The 17,696-nt window shown below is 48.3% G+C and overlaps 1 protein-coding gene across 5 annotated transcripts in view; it reads left to right on the top strand.

Moving 5' to 3' along the window:
* The window catches only part of PRICKLE2 (prickle planar cell polarity protein 2), a 104,938-nt gene that overhangs the window by 53,457 nt on the left and 33,785 nt on the right, over positions 1-17,696 (top strand). The window contains exon 2 of one of the 5 annotated variants that reach the window (XM_027700715.1): positions 8,443-8,451. The exons of 3 other annotated variants lie outside the window; for them this stretch is intronic. The gene's annotated coding sequence lies outside the window, so the exon portion shown is untranslated. Of the gene's footprint in view, positions 1-8,442; positions 8,452-8,756; positions 9,285-17,696 lie in introns of those variants that run through there. One more of the 5 variants, XM_027700714.1, reaches the window with a different exon arrangement.

Raw genomic sequence — 17,696 nt, 5'->3', positions numbered from 1 at the left:
TCGCAGCTTGTACAGAGAAGGAATTGTGGGGGTTGAGCTTCTTGCCCTGAATTAAGGCCATGGAAAGGGGAGATGTTGCCCTGACTGTGCAACTCCACATTTCTGAAGATCTCGGCCAGGTGAGCCACCCTGATCTGGAGCATCCCATCTTGTTTGGGATGTAGGGAAGAGGACGATTCCCAGCACTTGTGTTGTTGTCTTTTTACCTCTGTATTTTGTTTTTTGCTCTGTACCAGTGTAACCAGTCTAACTACTGGTCAAAGCAATCCCCTCCAGTCTGGGCATGTCACTGGAAGGTTCCCAGCTTTAACCCATCCACTGTTTTCCTCATCTCTCTGCCGCAGGAGCCTGGCTGACCTGCCTTTGGTGCGCCCGCTGGCAGCAGCCAAGCTGACCCCCAACCTGCTGTTCTTTTGTTGTGAGGAGACACTATGAGTTAAATGCTCAGCAGGAAGAAAGCATGGCTCCTTTGGATGCCCACCTGGTTTTTATTTCCCTGGGGAGGGGTTACACCCTGTCACAGGGCGCTTGCTTTGGAGAACAGCCCACTCCAAAGCAGCCGGCAAAATTCTTCCTGAGCCACGAAACAATGAGACTCACTAAGTCTCTAGCAGCAATAATTGCTTCTAAAAAAGGCTGATGTATTTAGTCTGCTTATGTTTAGCAAACATGTTTGCTTCGCCCTTTGAAGATAATGCTGCATGCAGCACAGCATGGCAGGGAAAAAAGAGGAAGAAATGGCCTGTGTTTTCAGCACGTTTACTGAGCAGTGGCTGGTGGGAGCCGTAGCATTCAGTAATGCCTGTTAATTGCCAACAGTTGGGTTTGTCCACCCCCCCTGGTTCTTGAGCTGTGGGCAGAATGCCCTTGTGGAGTTGTACAAGCTGGGAGTGCCATGGCTGAGGCTCTGGCTGGTGGAAGAGAGCAGTAGCCTGGCACGGGGATTCTAGTCTGTCTGCAAGTGTGGGGCACCCCTAAAGTCCCCTGGCTGGGGACATCTGCAAGTCATGCCTTGATGTGGCTATGATGGAAGCAAGCATCCTTACGGGATGGCTTTGACCCTTGCCTAGGACTGTTACCAGGTGTGTGGGTTTGGGTCTGGCACAGTGAGCAGGGATGCTCCTGTGATACTGCCTGCATTGGACCCGTCCCAGGGAATAGCGACAGTCTGGGACCCTGCAGAGGAGGGAGCTTGTGCTGGAGTCAGGGGCCACACTTCTGGCCAGCCCTCTCCTGATATGATCTTAATCCCTCCCTGCAGGTCCTGATCCCCCCTGTTCCTAGAGCCGACTGTATAGTTGCATCTCCCCATAGATGACGATAAGATAAAAGCCTGGCCGTGTTTTACAACGAGAGAAGCAGGTTTAGAGGATGACAGGTTACAGGAGAAAGGGATGCAGGTTTCCAGCTGCACGTTCCCGCCGGCGTGGCCGCCTTTGATGAGGGCTGTGATTGATGCTGTGTTTGGAGCAGGCAGCCATCAGCCAGCGATGGGCTGACCTTTCCCTGACAGGCTGAGCGGCTCTAATGATCTTGATGGAGCTGGCGATTTGTATATTGGGTTTGATGTACAAGGCTTGACACGGCATGGAGAAATGGGACTGGAGTATGACTGACAGCCCATTCCCATTAAGGATGGTGAGGCACAGGCTGTTCTCTAGTGATTCCTTTCAGTGAGAATGCTTTTGACGAATTAGATTATAACAGAGAAGTTTTGCTGTTAAATATTTTCCTTTTAATAGCTTCCAAGCAGTTAAAAACAGATGAGAATGAAGTAACTTGCAGGCCAGAAGGCTTATCACTAAAAAGGCTGTCCAAATTATACACTTAATATTTAGTGAATTATTTTAACCTGACTTTAATGTTCAGTCCTTAGGCAGATAAAACAATGCAGTAGTTTGCATCTAGGATTCTTTTTTTCCTGTATAAAAAGCTGTATAAAATTTCAAACCCTGGACTTCTTGCAGGCAACATTAAAACCTTTTAATTTCCATGAGTTGAGCTGTGTATAAATCACACCCTGGTTGGCACATCTCGTGGGTGCTTGTGGCAAGAGTAATGAATTTCATGGTTTGTTATGAGCTACTAAAACCAACACAAACACAGAAAGCCCGTTGTAATCTCAGCATATCATTCAAGGAAGCAATTTATTCCTAAGTATGAACAAATGTCAAGCCACGAAAACAAGTTGTTCTTACTAATTAAAACAAAGGGAAGAATAGCAAACATCTCTTGTCATGTCTGTGTAGTGCCAGGCTGTCTGGGGGACACTGGAGCTCCATCCAGCTTCAACCAGTGGCACAGCCAGGCTGGGAACCTTGCCATTGCTTAGGACAGGATGACCCTCTCTGTGCATTCCAGGATGAGCACTGGGCCACGGTCCTAAGAGAGCTGGGGCTGGGACACCACCTAAGCTTAAATTGAGATGTCACTTTTCATGATTTTATTGGTTTTTTTATGTTTTGGGGCTTTTTTTTAAGGTTAGCCTGATTGTAGAAGTCTTGTAATGGATGGAGTTTGGGGTGGACCAAAACAGCACATGCCAATCCATCTACTGTCATCCAGGTCTACTTCTTGATACAAAAACCCATTTGGGCATCTTTCTTCCCACTTAGCAGTTGTGAGGTGAAGAGCCAGGTGCATTCCTGACCATGTCTGATCCCCCTGTGTCTGCAGATACACTGGGAAATTTAGGACTTGAAAAAGGCTTGAAGACATCATGAAAGCCCCTTTTTGTTTGTGACCCAAATTGCAGGATTTCCTCCCTGACACGTTACAAGAGAATTGGCTGGGTCCAAAAATGTGCTGGATTTACCACCTCCCTGTGCATTTAACACAGTTTGGGTGAAAGCAGCAAACAGGTCTTTTTCCTTAGCTGGCAAAGGGCAGGCAGCTGTGTCTCCTGGGTGGGAGTAGAAACAAGGCCACCTCAAACTTCGGTGGTTTCAAGGGAGTTTGGCTGGAGGTTTGTGCAGCCCCAGGGCCTGCCTGCAGCACCCGACTGGGTGCAGGGTCTCATGTGGTGCTGGCCAGGGCAAGGGAAGCAGGAAAAATCCTGCTGGCAGCCAGGAAAGAGATGTGCACAGTCTGGTTTAAGGAGGTAAGAACCAGACTTGTGTTACTTGCCCAGGACTTGCCTCTGAGCACGGAGATGGTCGAGGCCCCTGGTCTTGGGGGATGCACCTCTCTGGTGGTGGGACCAGGCAGTGCATGGCTAATGCAGAGGGGAGCTCAGTGACTGAAGACAAGAAATCCTTAGGACATAACCACTGACCCGAAACACCCTGTTAGACAGGTTTGAAGCCAAAAAATAAAATAAAAATCATCTGATGTGACAGCAACCCTGACAGTGTCAGGCAGCAAGAAGGGCGACAGCAAGGGAGTCCTGAGCTGCTGCCAAGGCACATGTCAATGCAGACTTGCAGGGTTAGTTGGTTATCCTGGAAATACATCTTCTATTTTGTGTAAATGGAAAATTAATTTGTTGCTGATCAAAGGTTTAGATCTTTGGAAAACATACCACCAGATAAGCTGAAGATTTATGCGTTTCTTTTGTAACATATTTTCAGTGAGCACTTTATTGTTTGTGGAAAGGCCCCAAGAAAAATATGTGATTACAAAAATAACTGTGTTGAGTTTATTTAGCTTAAATTATGATAGTGCTTTAATGAGGCTTTTGTAGACATCATTAAAGGACACTATTAAAAAGTCTTCAGATGAGAAGCCTATCAGTCTAGCAAAGGGAAGAAAACCACAGGAACAGCCGGGTTGTTTTTCACATTCGGTTACAAATTTGATTTCAACATATAAAAGTAAAAAACGTAGTAGTGTTGAGTTAAAGCTGGAGGCTATGAAAGCCTTACCGTGTTAAGCTCTATAAAGCTTCTTGCATTAAGGTGATTAAAAAAAAACGAGAGAGAAGGAGATAGAGCAATTGATGAAATGCCATCGTTGGTGTGCTCCGTGTGTCACGCCAGGGCATGTAGCCCTTGGGTAGAGCCAGTCGGTGGGTGAGGATCCTTTTGGGGTGCCTTGACATGGAGGGGATGGGGGTGCGAGGCAGCGATGCTCAGGAGCATCAGTGCAGTGCGCTGGGTCCTCTGAGGCATCATCCCTGTGTTTGTGTGGTTCAGGGCTTCCAGAGGACATGGGCGGCACAGGCTGAGCTCACAGCCACAGCCTCATTGTCCAGCTCTGGCTGTGCACTGGAGGGTGCCAGCCAGGGCCAGGCCTGTCTTGCTGGGGGAATTGGTAGGAAATACAGAAAATTGCCTCTAAAATCAGCCGCAGTGCGTATGGGCTGTACTTCCCCTTCTGCGTCAGCTGCTGCTGGGCTCGGTGGTGTTTTAAAAACTAAATTCCTCCTTGCAAACTGACAGCACAGATCTCTACCCATGGCTCTGCCAAAAATGAGTGGAAGGCAGCAGCAGTGACAGCAGGAGGAGCAGGACTGTTTTGGTCGGTCTCAGGCAGCAGCCGCATGAAGGTACAAATGGCAGCCCTGAGGAAAAGTGGAGGAGGCCAAGTTTTGGGATTAATGATCTGCATCTGATGTTGGTCTCTGCCCCTCCCTTCATCCCATTTTTCTTTGAGATAAGACACCCCTGCTTCTGGCATTGAAAGATGTGGGGAGGGTCTGCTGCCTTGGTCAAAGAGAATAAAGAAAAAAGAGAGCTCAACCTCATTTAAAGTCATGACCTGTATTTCATAACTCGAGTTCTCCAAGGAGCTTTTCCCATACCTTGGGCATATCCGTATGTGTCTCCTGAAGAGCCAGGCATTTGGCTGGGAGGAGTGGGGCTGTACCCTGCCACGTAGAGTCATCTTCTTTCCCTGCTTACTAAGAGCTTTTTGCAGTCCCCTTGCCTTTCCCATCCAGTGTTTGCAAAGCTGTGCCTTGTCCAGCCTGTTGTTCTGCTGCTTATCACTGCCTTGTGCCCAGGAACCACACTGGGCTCATCCTGTCCTGGCACTGGGGCGGGAGCTCTGGCTCTGCAAATTACAGGGGTGAGTGTGGGAACGGAGGGGAAAAAAACCACTGTGGGTATCCAATTCTGCATTTCTGTGGTCAGAAAGAGCAATGGGAAAGTAATCTGTTATTGTGCCTGTTGCTGTGAGCCAGGACGGGCTCGGTGTGGGGAGGGGGACCTGCCATCCCTCTCATCCCAGAGAGGCTGGTGGTGTGTGTAGTGCAGGGAACAGTCTTCATCCGCATGGGCAGCATTTTGGGGTGGCAGAAGCTGGAGCCTCTGTGACATCCCAAGGTAGCAGTGCTGTGCAGTACCCTGGCACGCTGCAGCAGAGGATGTTCACTAAATAATTCAGAAAGGCAACTTGATCTGACATTCATCAGGTTAGTAGCCCGGTGACCTTGAGGGCACCAGTCTGCTGTCGCTGTGTGTGGCCGTGCTGTGCAACCCATTGTCATCAGGAGAGTCAACATTGTCACATGGAGCCCTATTGATTGACAGACAATCAATACACCAAGGTTATAAAATGCAGCATTTATGAAATGTGGGCTCTTACAATAATTTGTTAAATTATCTGTAGGGATGAGTTGTGCAAATGGCAGAAAGTTTAAAGTTGACTGGGTTTGGCTCTTTCTCATTAAAACTAGCAACAAAGGGAAGAAAGATGGTGCTACATTTACAAGCAGAGCTGTCTATCTCACACCTCTGCACTGAAGCAGAGGCTTTCTGCTCCTGATCTTTCTTTATTTCAGTAGCTTTTTACTCTGGATCGCTCGCTTCATTGCTGGCAGTTGTCAGCATCCGTCCTTGTAATGGTGCGAGTCCTTCATGTGACCTTTGATAATGTGCTCCACCAGCTCGGTATTCTCCTTGTTGCTTAATGAAACACCAATTCCACCTGCATAATGTGCAGAATCCGTCAAGAAATCTCGTGTGCCTTCTGGAGCTATTCCAACACATGACCTTTTCACAAGCCTTGCAGTAGGTAACAGTATAATGGAGCAATTGCCAACGAACCAGCAGCTTTCAAAGCAGGAAGGGCTCATTTCCATTTCCCTAAGACAGTTGTGTGTCCAAACGTGGCAGCTTCTAATCTGATTTCTTGTCTCAGAAGAGCCTGTTTGTTGGATTTTGTGGATATTTAGATTTGCAAGTATTGGAAACAAGAAGTCTGCCAGGAGCAATGACGATCATACACGCTGTTTGGAGACACAAAGCTCTTCTGCTCACAGCTATTCATGCAGCTGAGGTGTTATAAGCATTGATCTTGCTAATCTTTTACTTCAGCTCATGCTTCTCACTCCCATTTTATCTTTGTGAATCAACTTAAAAGTTTGCAGTTGCTGGTGTGATCCCTTTCTTGAGGTGATCAGTTGGCCAAGAAAGCCGAGCAGAACTCGACGTTAGGATGCTTGGCTGTGTGGGGATGACACTGTGACACACCCTGGGGTGGGATCATGTCAGGCTGGTGTGGAGTGATGGAAGCTGCTGGAGGTTGTTACACAGAGCACGTTGTACAAGAAATGGGCTCGAACACTCAGGCTTGTGCCCTGCCAACCTTTCCCCAAGTGCGAGGCCGGGTGGTGGTCCTGCTCCAACAGCACTCGGAGCACTAAAAGACGCTTTGCTCCAAAGTGTTTGTAGCTAAAAGGTCTTTGCTTCTTGAAAGATAATGCAGATAAAGACATTTTATTCATGTGTTCACTGAAAATTAGTGCCTACAGGACCTGCTGTATGGAGCAGTTCTTGTGCCAGTTGCAGCCCTTAGTCACTGCTGCGTACTTTTAGCAATACATTTCCAGGGAACAAGGGTAATTTCTGCTCTACAACTTTTCTGCTCAACATTACCATTTTATAAGCAGGCTTCTTTATTTGCTTTTGCCCAATTCAGTTTTGTCTCATTTCTTTTGTATTGTCATTAACATGTTCTGAGTTTAAGAGGAAAAATAAATCATCTTGGGGCCATGGCATGTTAATCATAGAGAGGCAAGCTGACAGCCTGCCCGCAGTGCCAGTTCAAGCTGGAATGGGCAAAATGAGCCAGTTTAGGGAGCTGAAGGATATGGGGGGATTTTCCCTACAAGTTCTATTGCTCTGAGGAGTTGAAAGGGGACCATCCTTGGCGCTGCAACCATCTCCAGCAGAAGCCTTTTCTCCATGAAAGGAAGGTCTGACCTGGCTGGATGCAGTAACAGAGTCAGTGCTCAGCTCTTGGACTTGCAGCTGCAGATTTAATTTAAATGGGAAAAAAAAAGAGGGGAAAAAAAGTAATAATAATAAAAGGAACTGTAAGTGCTCAAATATTTAATCAATGCCCTGAATATTTTCTTTTGTCTGAAGTTCTCTGAGCCAGTTCAGATCTCTGCACATTCTTGGTTTGTCCCACTTGGCTGAGTAATTTGGGGAGGCTCAGAGTAGGAGCTGGGCTTTTTTGTCCCAGCTGAAGATCTCGCCCCTGAGATTTTTGAGTGTAAGTCCATGTAATGAAGCCTAATTTATGAGCCTGAGAAATAATATTTAAGGCATTTGAGGCTGCAGAAAGACTCACAGCTGTAGTTTCTGCATCCTTCTGTGTTCTGTAACCATAGCTAATATTGCCAGAATCAAGGGCTCTGAAATCTGGAGTTATCCAAAAGATTGGCAGTTCCTGGCTCTTGTGTCTGTTAGTGTCCATTCACCTGGCTGGCATTGCCAGCCCTTGTCAGCCCTAGCTGACATCTTCCTGCCCTTTGTTATCCCAAGGTTGGCAGTTCACAGCCTCTTGTCTGGGACTGCCACCCAGAGCTCCATCTGCATTTCAGTCTCCATCTCAATCTGCAGTTTGCAACCCCAGCTATCTGGACCAGATGGATTCCTCACCAAGAAGCACTGTGCGTTGGGCAAGTTTGATTTGCTTTCGGTGGTTTTTTTGGGTCTAGAGAAACTAGGTTTTTGAATATCACTCACTTTTTGCAAATGCAAAAGCTGAGAAGTACACTCTCATCCAGTTGACTTTAATTAGAGAGTAATTTGTGACCACCGAATTCCCAAGCAATGGACTTCAAGAGCAGCAGAAGAGATTTGGCAGCGTAGCTCCTTCCCTGCATTTTCTTTTCTAAGGGGAGGGAAACACAGGGGAAAGAGGCTTCAGCATTCCCATTGAGACAGTGTATTCCTGGGGCTCGCAGTATTCACCTGAGACACACATAAAAGGTGTGAATCGTTCATCTGTCGCGGCCGTATGAAAGAAAATGTATTAAAATATGCAGTGACCAAAATGCCACGCTAATAACTCGTATTTCCCAGAATATTTAACCCTGCTGGTGCACAAACATGCTGCATCTAAAAACCAGTAGGGAATCATAGCAAATGAATGCAGAAAATAATTAAGAGGGCATTGAAAGCCAGGAGAAAAATGATACGTTGCTCGGAGCCAGCGGATCATTGCGTTAATAGCCCGCGTACCTAAGAAATGGTGCATGAAGTTTGACAGCAAGTCGAGGTTCGGTCAGCATCAAATAAGATGATAGTTGGGGGAAAGATAATTAGTGTCTTCACACCATTCAATTTGGGCTGCTGGTGCGGAGCCAACTCTTTGAAACACGCACACGCAAGCCAGCGAGGAGGATTTTTTTTTTCCCCCTGTCCCTTTGCCTAAGCAGCCTACAGGATTTATTGATTTGGAAGAGCGGGCTGATTTCCATGTAAATAAACGGGCGGGTGGCCGGGGCCGCGGCGCGCGGTCCGGGTGGGATGCGGTGACTTTGGCTTGCTGACATCATTGCTCATTAACATGCAGGAGAGGAGAGCAATGCAACAGCAGAGCCCCGCGCCGCTCCCGCGCCGCCAATTATTCTCCACGGGCTGCATCGCTCCTCGTTAATGCCTTGCGCTCGGCGAGCAAATTGGACATCCTCTTGCCACCTCCAAGGGTCATTTAGTGAAAGGCAGGCTGGAGGGGGGGAGCTGCTGGGTTCATTTGGATTGGGAGCAGAGAGGGGGGCACCCTCCGGAGGCTGGATTTCAGAGCGAGGCAATTGAAGCGAAAGCTTAAGACGCGCGGGGCAGGAATGGCACGTTTTTCCACGGCAGGTTTCCTCCGGGGACGTGCCGCGGTCGGTTCGTGCCTCCTCTGAAAGGCTCCGACAAAACCCCGTCTGGCGGCAGGCGCTGGCGGTGGGCTGTGCCGGGGAGCTCGGGATGCTTTATGGCACTGCGGTGCTCCCGCTGGTCCTGGGAGCAGCCCACCAGCCCAGAGCCAAACGGGCACAGCTAGGACTGCTCGGAAACCCGACGGATTCTCTCCCCCTGCACTGTCATTGTCAGTGGGAACAGGTAAGGAAAACTGCCTTTAGCCAGCGACTTCAAAGTTGTCGTGGATTTTTAGGAGGGATAGAAAGTAGAACAGAGGAGGAGGAGGAATGAGCAGCATTCCATGGATCCACGCAGCTGCTGCTAACTTTGCTCGGTGTGCTGGTGGTGGTGAGCTGCGAGGGGCTGCGCTGTTTCTCCAGCCTTTGCTGTTCTCTGTGTTTATCAATGTAAAAGGTTAATTGTTAAATTGCATTTCTGCAGCTGCAGGACGTCAGGGAGAAGCGCCAATGCCACTGTAATGGACTTTGTGTTTTAAAAATAATCAGGAAGGCTCAGCTGGCTCTAGTAGGAAATAAAAAATCCTCCTCTCTCGGTGTTAATTGTGTTGCTCTGGTAAATGCAGCTCCTGGAAGCCTGTGTTCTCTGCATATTTTTTGAGCAGACTGTATGCAGTCTGGGGCTGTGAATGAGGACGTTGCTGTTCAGATGTTTATTGTGGTGGGCTTGCATTCCTCAGGATGGAAAGTTTTAAAGTAATAATCTTTCTGCGCCCTTCCTTGTTCATGCCAGAATGCCGAACTATAAACCAACCTAGAACTGCAACCCGGGGGTTACGTTTTGCAGTGCAATCTTTTCAAGTCCAATTTCCTTTTTTTCCTTGTCCCTTGAAGGAACATTTTAAGCAGATGTGACACAGACGTGACCTGTGACCGTAGAAAGATTTTAATCCAGTTACTCTTTGTTTTCTAGTCATGATTCCTTGGCGTTGCTAAACACAGATTGAATCTTTTCAAGCCATTGAGGATTAGCGCTGGACAGAAAAATGCCAAAATAATTATTCTCACTAGATGCAGTGTCATCCTTTCAGTTTTAGCTCTCTTATCTTGTAACTTATCTGACTTATTTTCATTCAGTGATTATTTCGCCTACTGCGGGAGCACTTACACGTCTCGCATCACTGCGTTGTGTTTATGAGTGTGCCAGCTTGAGCCTGTGATAAAGATTTGTGAAGTAAAACTATCTGCAGCTAACAAGATTATATTTTGATTCGTGTTTTAATCTCCTCCCGTTGTGTGTTTTCTGACAGCCAGACTCAGCTTAGCAGAATGACCCAGCCTTGCGCACTTGCTGTTGGCAGCCTGGCTCAGGCTTAGCCGGCACAGGCACGGATCAGGCTGGCAGTGTTTGCTTTCACAAGCAGGTCGATATTGCCTGTCTCGAGGGACGCTGTCTAAGCCTTAACTTTTGAAATAATGACAATTTTTAGCCTAGCTCATTCTGCTTCTGAGCATTTTGCCTATCCAGCCAGTTTTTTTCCTTTAGGACGTAGTGCCTGGGAGAAGCTGGGATTGCAGCATGTTTACAGCTTCCCATGGTTTCTGCTTGTCATGCTGCAAATACAAACTGATGAAGGCCCTTAAAATAGCACGTACAGCCCCGGGGCAGGTCGCTGGGAACCCGCTTAGCCCATCTGGATAGATGGGCTATGAGCCTGGAATGGGATGGGGGAAAGAGAGGGGCAGGAAGATAAATACTGCCTGTGGAGAGCCCAGGGTTATGCAAACTTGAGAAGACATGAGGATCCACATGCTGAACAGAGACGGACTTCTCAATAGAGAGATGGGTTTGGATCCAGGGGGAGAGCCCAAATCTTGCTAGAACCCCAGGCTTGGAGAGAATTTTCTTCGTTCAGTTAAGAACAAAGCAGAAAGAACCCCCATCTCTGCATCTTGTTAGGCAGAAAAGCCACCCAATGGTATAAGTAAAATCTGACAAGATTTTAAAAACCCTTGGGGTAGGACAGGGCTTTGTCACACAGACCCACATTGGCTTTTGGATGTGGAGCCCAGAGAGAGAGTTTGGCAGGGTCCTGCTGTGCCTATTCTCCCGCTACCTCCCCTTCCCCATCCCCATCAGCCAGGGACCCCATTGGTCTCTGGGGTCCTTGGAGTTGGGGTTGTCCTGCCATGGGGGACACCAAACCCTTCTCCTGGATCTGCCCATTCTGTACCTTCTTCTGCCTTTCCAAATCACGAGATTGTTTTCAGCATTGTTTGCCCACCAGCTTCAGGGTTACTACTGCTGTTATTGAGCCTGTTCTTCTCTTCAGCTTGGAAACTAGTGGTTTGCATTTCTCCGTGACCGGGGAAAAATATGTGGTTGTTATTGTTTCTGTATGCTAAGAGCTGGACCTTTAAGGGGGGAAAAAAAACCCCTAATATAAATATGCTGAGAGTAGTGGTAAGCCTGTGTGCTGGCAGTCTGCCTCCATCGTCTTGGATGTGACAGAGCAGCCTGTTGGATATCTTTTCTCCTGGTAGCATGGCTGGGCAACAGGCTGGGGCTCACTGCAGCTTCTTTTGCCTCTTTTCTTTTTCCCACTTGCTTGATCTGCAGCTCACATGGGTGTGTAGCACTTTGCCTACGTCTGTCTAGTCTCTATTATGAAAAAGAAATACTGAGTCTTCTGCAAAATGTCCTGAGAGCTCCAAGTAGAGAGTTCTTCTGAGAGCTGCTGAGTTATTAATATCCATTAATTTAACCATCTCATCTTTATGCATCAGAATTTTTCGTGTCAGGGGTTGCAGCTCATGGGAGCAGCCTGGCAGTGTGGTTCAGGTCAGGAGGGTGTTAAAACACTCTGGGGCTCTTACTCAGCTCATGAGGAGAAACTGGAGCCCAAGCAGGGACCAGTGTTCACTGCAGAGCACCGAGGTGCCCCTGGGCTCCCCAAAACACCCTGTGATGCACCCCAGATCCCTCCCTGTGAATTAGCCACAGGATGGAAAGGTTGGTCGTGCTTGAATTCACGCTGGGGTGTTGCTGCGAGATCTGGCCACAGTTTGGGGCTGTGGTTCTGTGACTCCTTGTTTGCCTAAGAGGGCACCAAGACAGGCTGGATGAGGGATTTGGGGTTTTGTGCGTTATGTTGTGTTCTGTCCTAATTTCTTGGTCTCCTCTGGTGTGCTGATGGTTGTTGACTGCCATGTGGTGCCTCAGACCACAGACAGCAAAATTGGAAGAAGCCTGGAGGCTGCCCTGGGCTGTGCCATGGGAAAGCAGTGGTTTGGTGACAGGGCAGTGGGGACCCGCGGGCAGATGTTCCCCCTGCTTCTCAAATGGATGGACCTGATTGACCATGAAGGCAGAGCAACTGGAAAATTCTCAGAGACTGCTTTTGCTCTGATTTGGCTGCAACTGGCAATACTGGGGATGGTTCTTTTTTTCTTTTTCTTAATTAACCAAGAATAGTTTTTGCAATGGTAAAGAATGAGTTTTAAAAATAAAATTAATCTCCAGCCTGAGACCAAGCATGGACAACGTCCATAGGGGAGAATTTTTCCAAGAGTGGAAATGGGGTTTGTCATAAAAGCTTCAATGTCATCCTGGATGCCTTCCCAGCTGCTGCTGTTGGCACTGCAGAGGTTAAGGAGGATCTAAAAATAAAACAACACTGGAAAGTTGAGTTGTCTTGAGCAAATCGAGTGGGTAGAGAAGATGGATAGGGAAGGTGGAGAAGAATCTGACTTGCAACTCCTCCGTCCTCTCAGTGTTTCCCCACCTACTGTGGGTCTTTACAGAGATGGGTGGCTATACGTGCTTCCCTGTGGCCATAGGTATGTGGGGAACTTCCATCTGTAGGATGCAACCAGTTTGATTGCTGGATTATTTCTCTCTTCCTTGATTTCCTGGCACTGCTGTTCCACCTGCTCTGTTGCTGCTACCTGATGTTGATCCTTCAAGCCAGCTGTTCCCACAGCATGTTGTGTCAAGTCAGTGTTGGCCTCCCTTGGCTGTCCTTGCAGGCCACCAAGGGCACCTTGTCCTCAGACTTTGAATTGCTGCTACTGTAGGTGCCTGTGTCTAATTCACTCCTCCTCCTGCACCCCAGCTGGGCGGGTAAAAGCTTTCACTAAGCTTCCTTTTCAACCCAGGCAGCACAAAGTCTTTGCAGTTCATTCCCACTGATAGTTGAGGTTTTTTTCAGCTGAAGTGACTGGAAGAGCTGGGGAGCTGCAGAAATTTTTTTGTCCAGAGAGACTTTGCTTTGTCACTGAGGTCCGTGGGACCTGTGGCCATGGGCAGCAGATGCTGGGGGCTGCTGGGAGAATTTGGTTCAAAATACGGTGTTGCAGATGTTGGAGAAAGAGTCAGAACTTCAGCCCAAACTCTGTTTTGAACACAAAAGCTCAAAGGCTCTTCTGATGGAGCTGACGTTCAGGGATTTGATGGGGAAGCGATGGCTGGGTGCTGCCTGTGGCTGCTCCACACCTCAGCTTCCCAGTCTGTGGAAATGGAGAGCGGTGCCTGTATTGAAGAAGAGCTGCTGGGCTCTGCCTATGGCAGTGAAGGACTATGTTAATTTTTCCATTTAGGTAAATGTTTGCCCTGCCTGTGGGATCTGGAGAAATGGGTCTGTGTAGCTGAAGCTCACTCGAAATGGGAAGATGCCTCATTAGGTCTCAAATGAGGGGAGGAGGTAACAGGCAGGGATATTAAGACGCCCTTGTTAGGAGACTCAGGGGTCACGTGAGCTGCCCCAAATCCTCAGCCTCTCCCTTTTCCGAGAAATCTTGTGATTTTTGATTTACTGACTGGCTGACCCAAAAGCCTCATTGCAATCAGAATGATGGCACGAGGCTGGAAAGAAATCAGACTGCTGTGTGTCTTAAGCCAAGTGGGAAGGGAATTGCCCGTCTGCATTTACACACCCCATCCTAGCCCGGCTGACAATTGCTTTTTGAGGGATTCCAGATCTTGCATGTTAATGTGTGCACAAATGCATGCAAATCCTATCTTAGGGAGCACAGCAGAAGCATTGCATGGCCCGGCAAGGCCGTGGCATTCTTGCTTCTTGCTTTGTCTGGAGACTGAGCTGCTCCCTGATACAGCCCATTTATTTCCATCCCAGAAGAAACAAGTGAGAAGCAGAGATAAGCAGGGCTGGTGGGTGATAAGGGCCGTTTACCGAGTTCCTTCTTTGTCCGAGAGGAATTTTAACATTTCTGCCACAATTTTAAACTCTGCCTTCATTCTTGCTGTTGTCAGGAAGGGGTTGAGCTCTTGCGCTGCCCTTCCTTGGAATATCTGTGGGTCCCAGCCTGGGCAGGCTTTGCCTTGGTGCTGTTTGCTGCCCTAGGTTCTGCATGCCCACTCACCAAGCTGGAAGAAAAGAGCCCTGACAAGGAGCTTTTCCTACAGGCAGGGATTGCTGCCCTCACAACCCCGGGGAGTTCTGTCCTTCCTCTGCCAGCCCAGACCCCAAAACATGCAGGCTATTTACTGGGAGAAGTCAGCTGGCACAGCTCTTTTGCTGGAGCTACGCACCGTTTGCAAGGACCCCCTTTGCCTTGGCTTCAGGCTGTCCCCCATCCCCGTTCCCCACCTTTTGAGCTCTGTTTCTGCTTTCCCAGTTTGGAGTCTGCAGGTTTTTCACAGCAGGGAGACCTCATCTCTCTTCAGAAAGCTGGGGTCATGCTCACAGCTCTCTCCAGAGCCTCTTGCACAGCATTAGTGTTCTCAGCGTGGTTTAGCTTATTGTTGGTGCCATTGCTGTGATGAAAGGGCTGTGGGAGACTCCAGAGATGGCAGAGGCTGTGCTTTGCTAACCATGGCGCACAACAAGGGACTGCCTCGTCCCAGAGACCTCAGGGGTCAATTGGGTTCACATAGAGCTGTATGTGGGTGGACCCGGGCTGGAAGCATGCTTCTGCATCCCAAGTGAGAGGGACTTAGGAGCCAGGTTCTCTGATTAGTATGTTGGGTCCTGTTTGCTTCAGATTTCCTGTTCTCATCCGTAGAGAGAAAAGGCCTGGTGGTGGATCTATTTGCACAGTCCCCCTCCACCAGCGTGTGGGTGGGGATGTGACTGGGGATGGGGGTTAGAGCCTCCTCTGAGAGAGGACTGGCCACTGTGCCAAGAGCAGCACGTAAAAGCAGCCAATGCAAAATAAAGCACATCCATCTTGTAACTTCATCACATGAAGCGCTGGCCTTGAGGAGAAGAAATTTTTCAGTCTGTTTTTGAGCCATTGCTGCTTTGTACCATGTGAAGTCAATTCAAGGCAGGCTCCTTTCCAGCTAAATCTGACACCAGGAAATGTTCTTTTTCTCCCCATTTGCTTCCCGCCGTCCTGGCCCCGCTACAGGACAGCTCTGTGTGCAGCTCCGTGCCAAGCAGCCCTGCCGATGCTCCCCAGCCCGTGCCTCCCGCAGCAGCCTGGCTGTTGGCTGGCTCCTGCTCTTCTTTCCTCCCTTCTTTCCTGCTTAACAGCTCCTTTATTTACCCTCCATGCCTAAAGCCAGTCGTGCTGTCAGCTCTCTTTGCTTCGTTGGGAAACACAACTTAATTGGTTTCTCCTCACCCGCTCTCAGCTCCTGGAATGAAGTGATGCTTCAGGATGTCCCCAGCTTTTAGTAACACGTCTGACATATCTCCAACCTTTTGTCCTCCTTGATGTTGGAGATCTTTCCGAATCACTTCCTCGAGACAAGCTTGCAGACCTTTCTCTGGGATGAGAGCAGGATGGAAAGGCACAAGAACGAAGCTGGGATTTCCAGTCAGTGATTGGCGTTAATTTATCTGTGCTTAAAGAACACCTGCCCACGTTCTTCTCGAGTTGTGTGAGGTTGCACAGGCAGCAGAAGTTGCTATTGCTGAAGCTTTGGTGGTGGTGAGGTAAGGCTTGTGTCTGGCCAGAGCCTCCCATTGCAGGAGGTGCCACCCCACCTGGGCTGCGGGGCCCTGTCTGTGGTAATGTGTGTGGCACACTGAGCATCTCCAGGCTCTGTTGCTCATCCCGTGTTAATAACTAATGAGCTGTTGCTGATGGGAGCAGGCGGGCTGCCAGCCCAGGCTTTGCTCCTCTCCAACACCCACCAGCTCTCCTCTGTGGTATCAGCACCCACAGCACACTGTCACTCTGGTCACTGCACGCACGGTTGGGTGCTGACACGTGCATCGTCTCGCTTGGTGCCGCTCCGCTGTGAGGGTGGGGCAGGAATACTGGGTTTTTTTCAATTTCATCTCACATTTGAAATGTACATTTTTATATTAAATTTTTACTACAGGGAATTATTTTTAATTATAGTGAGCTGGAAGAGGATAAAATAAAGTTGAGTAAGTGAGACATATGTGAAGAAGTCATGGAAACCTGATCATAGAAGTGGAAAGACACTCCTAGGACACTGGGTATTGTTCCCATGAAACAACATATCCTAATGTAAAGAAAATTGTAATTAAAGCTGTTAATCTTCTGCTTTTAATGAGGGGAAGGGAAGGGAACTGAATATCTCAAAGGCAAGATCTTGAATTTTGTAGTTTGCCCAGGGAGGTGGCAGAAACCCCATGTCTGGAAATTATCAAGTTTTAATGGTGCAAAGTTGTCCTGGCTTGGGGACATCACTGCTGAGTAGACAGGCTACCTGTGTCATTTTCATCCTTTGTTTTTCTGACCAGGGAAGCCACTCACCAGCAATACCCCATTGCCTGGGATGCAGGAGGGAGGGTGGGGTAAATCAGCTTCCTGACCCAGTCCTGAAGCTCCTGGCTGTATGTGGGGCGAGCTGTGGGATGGTGGTGGGAATGAATGACCTCTGGGGTCTGCTTGATCATACATCTCACCTGTTCACTTTTTGACACTGTTATTTCAAGTCCTGATTTATCTCGTTTATTAAAAGCCAAGACCTTTGGTGCTCTCCTGCCATCTCTCATCTCCTGGACAGGATGTGTCTAGACGGGAAGAAGGCAGAAACCTGCACACTGGCTTTTTCCACTTGGAGTGCTTATGCTCCCAGCATTGCCGCTATCCAAGCATGGACTGTTGGGTTTGTCCCCCTTTGGAGCTCGTGATCGATGTCCTGAAAGTTAAAATTTGGCTAAGAAGTCCTAAACTCCATTAGAATAACTATCTCTAATGCCGAATCTGGGGCTCTGGAGATATGAATTATTCTTAACATCTTGTTGCCTATTGAGCTGCTTCTTAATCATATAGTGAAATGAGATGGAAACAGCAATGAGAGCAGTGGCTTTGCTGAGGCAGAGCGTCCTTCCACGGTAGCTGATTAATTAAAGTATTCACATGAAATGGTACCTTGGTTATTTTTTAAGGAAACAGCCAGAGGCGATGCCAAGACTCTCCGACTGGACGCAAACCAGACGCTGGGGTGTGTGGGGGTCGCTGTGTGGTTTAGATCTGATGAAAGGCAGGAAATGGGAAAATCTGGCAAATCTCCCTGGCTTGACTTAACGGAGCCTCTTGACTTTTGCTGGAGTGCATTTTTTGTGCTGTAATGGCCAAATGGAAATTTAGACTTGAAGCTGGATCCGAGTGCTGGTATGCTTAGCTGGCTTGTATGCAGTGGTGAAAAAGAAGGAAAGGTGTTTGAAAATTCCAGCCCCTGGATTTAACTGTTGCTTCCCTTTGAATTCCT

Source organism: Neopelma chrysocephalum, unplaced genomic scaffold (genome assembly GCF_003984885.1).
Source record: "Neopelma chrysocephalum unplaced genomic scaffold, ASM398488v2 Primary Assembly neopelma1_147, whole genome shotgun sequence".
Lineage (NCBI taxonomy): Eukaryota > Metazoa > Chordata > Aves > Passeriformes > Pipridae > Neopelma > Neopelma chrysocephalum.
The sequence above is the reverse complement of the archived record's forward strand: the minus strand, read 5'-3'. Positions and strand labels throughout refer to the sequence as shown.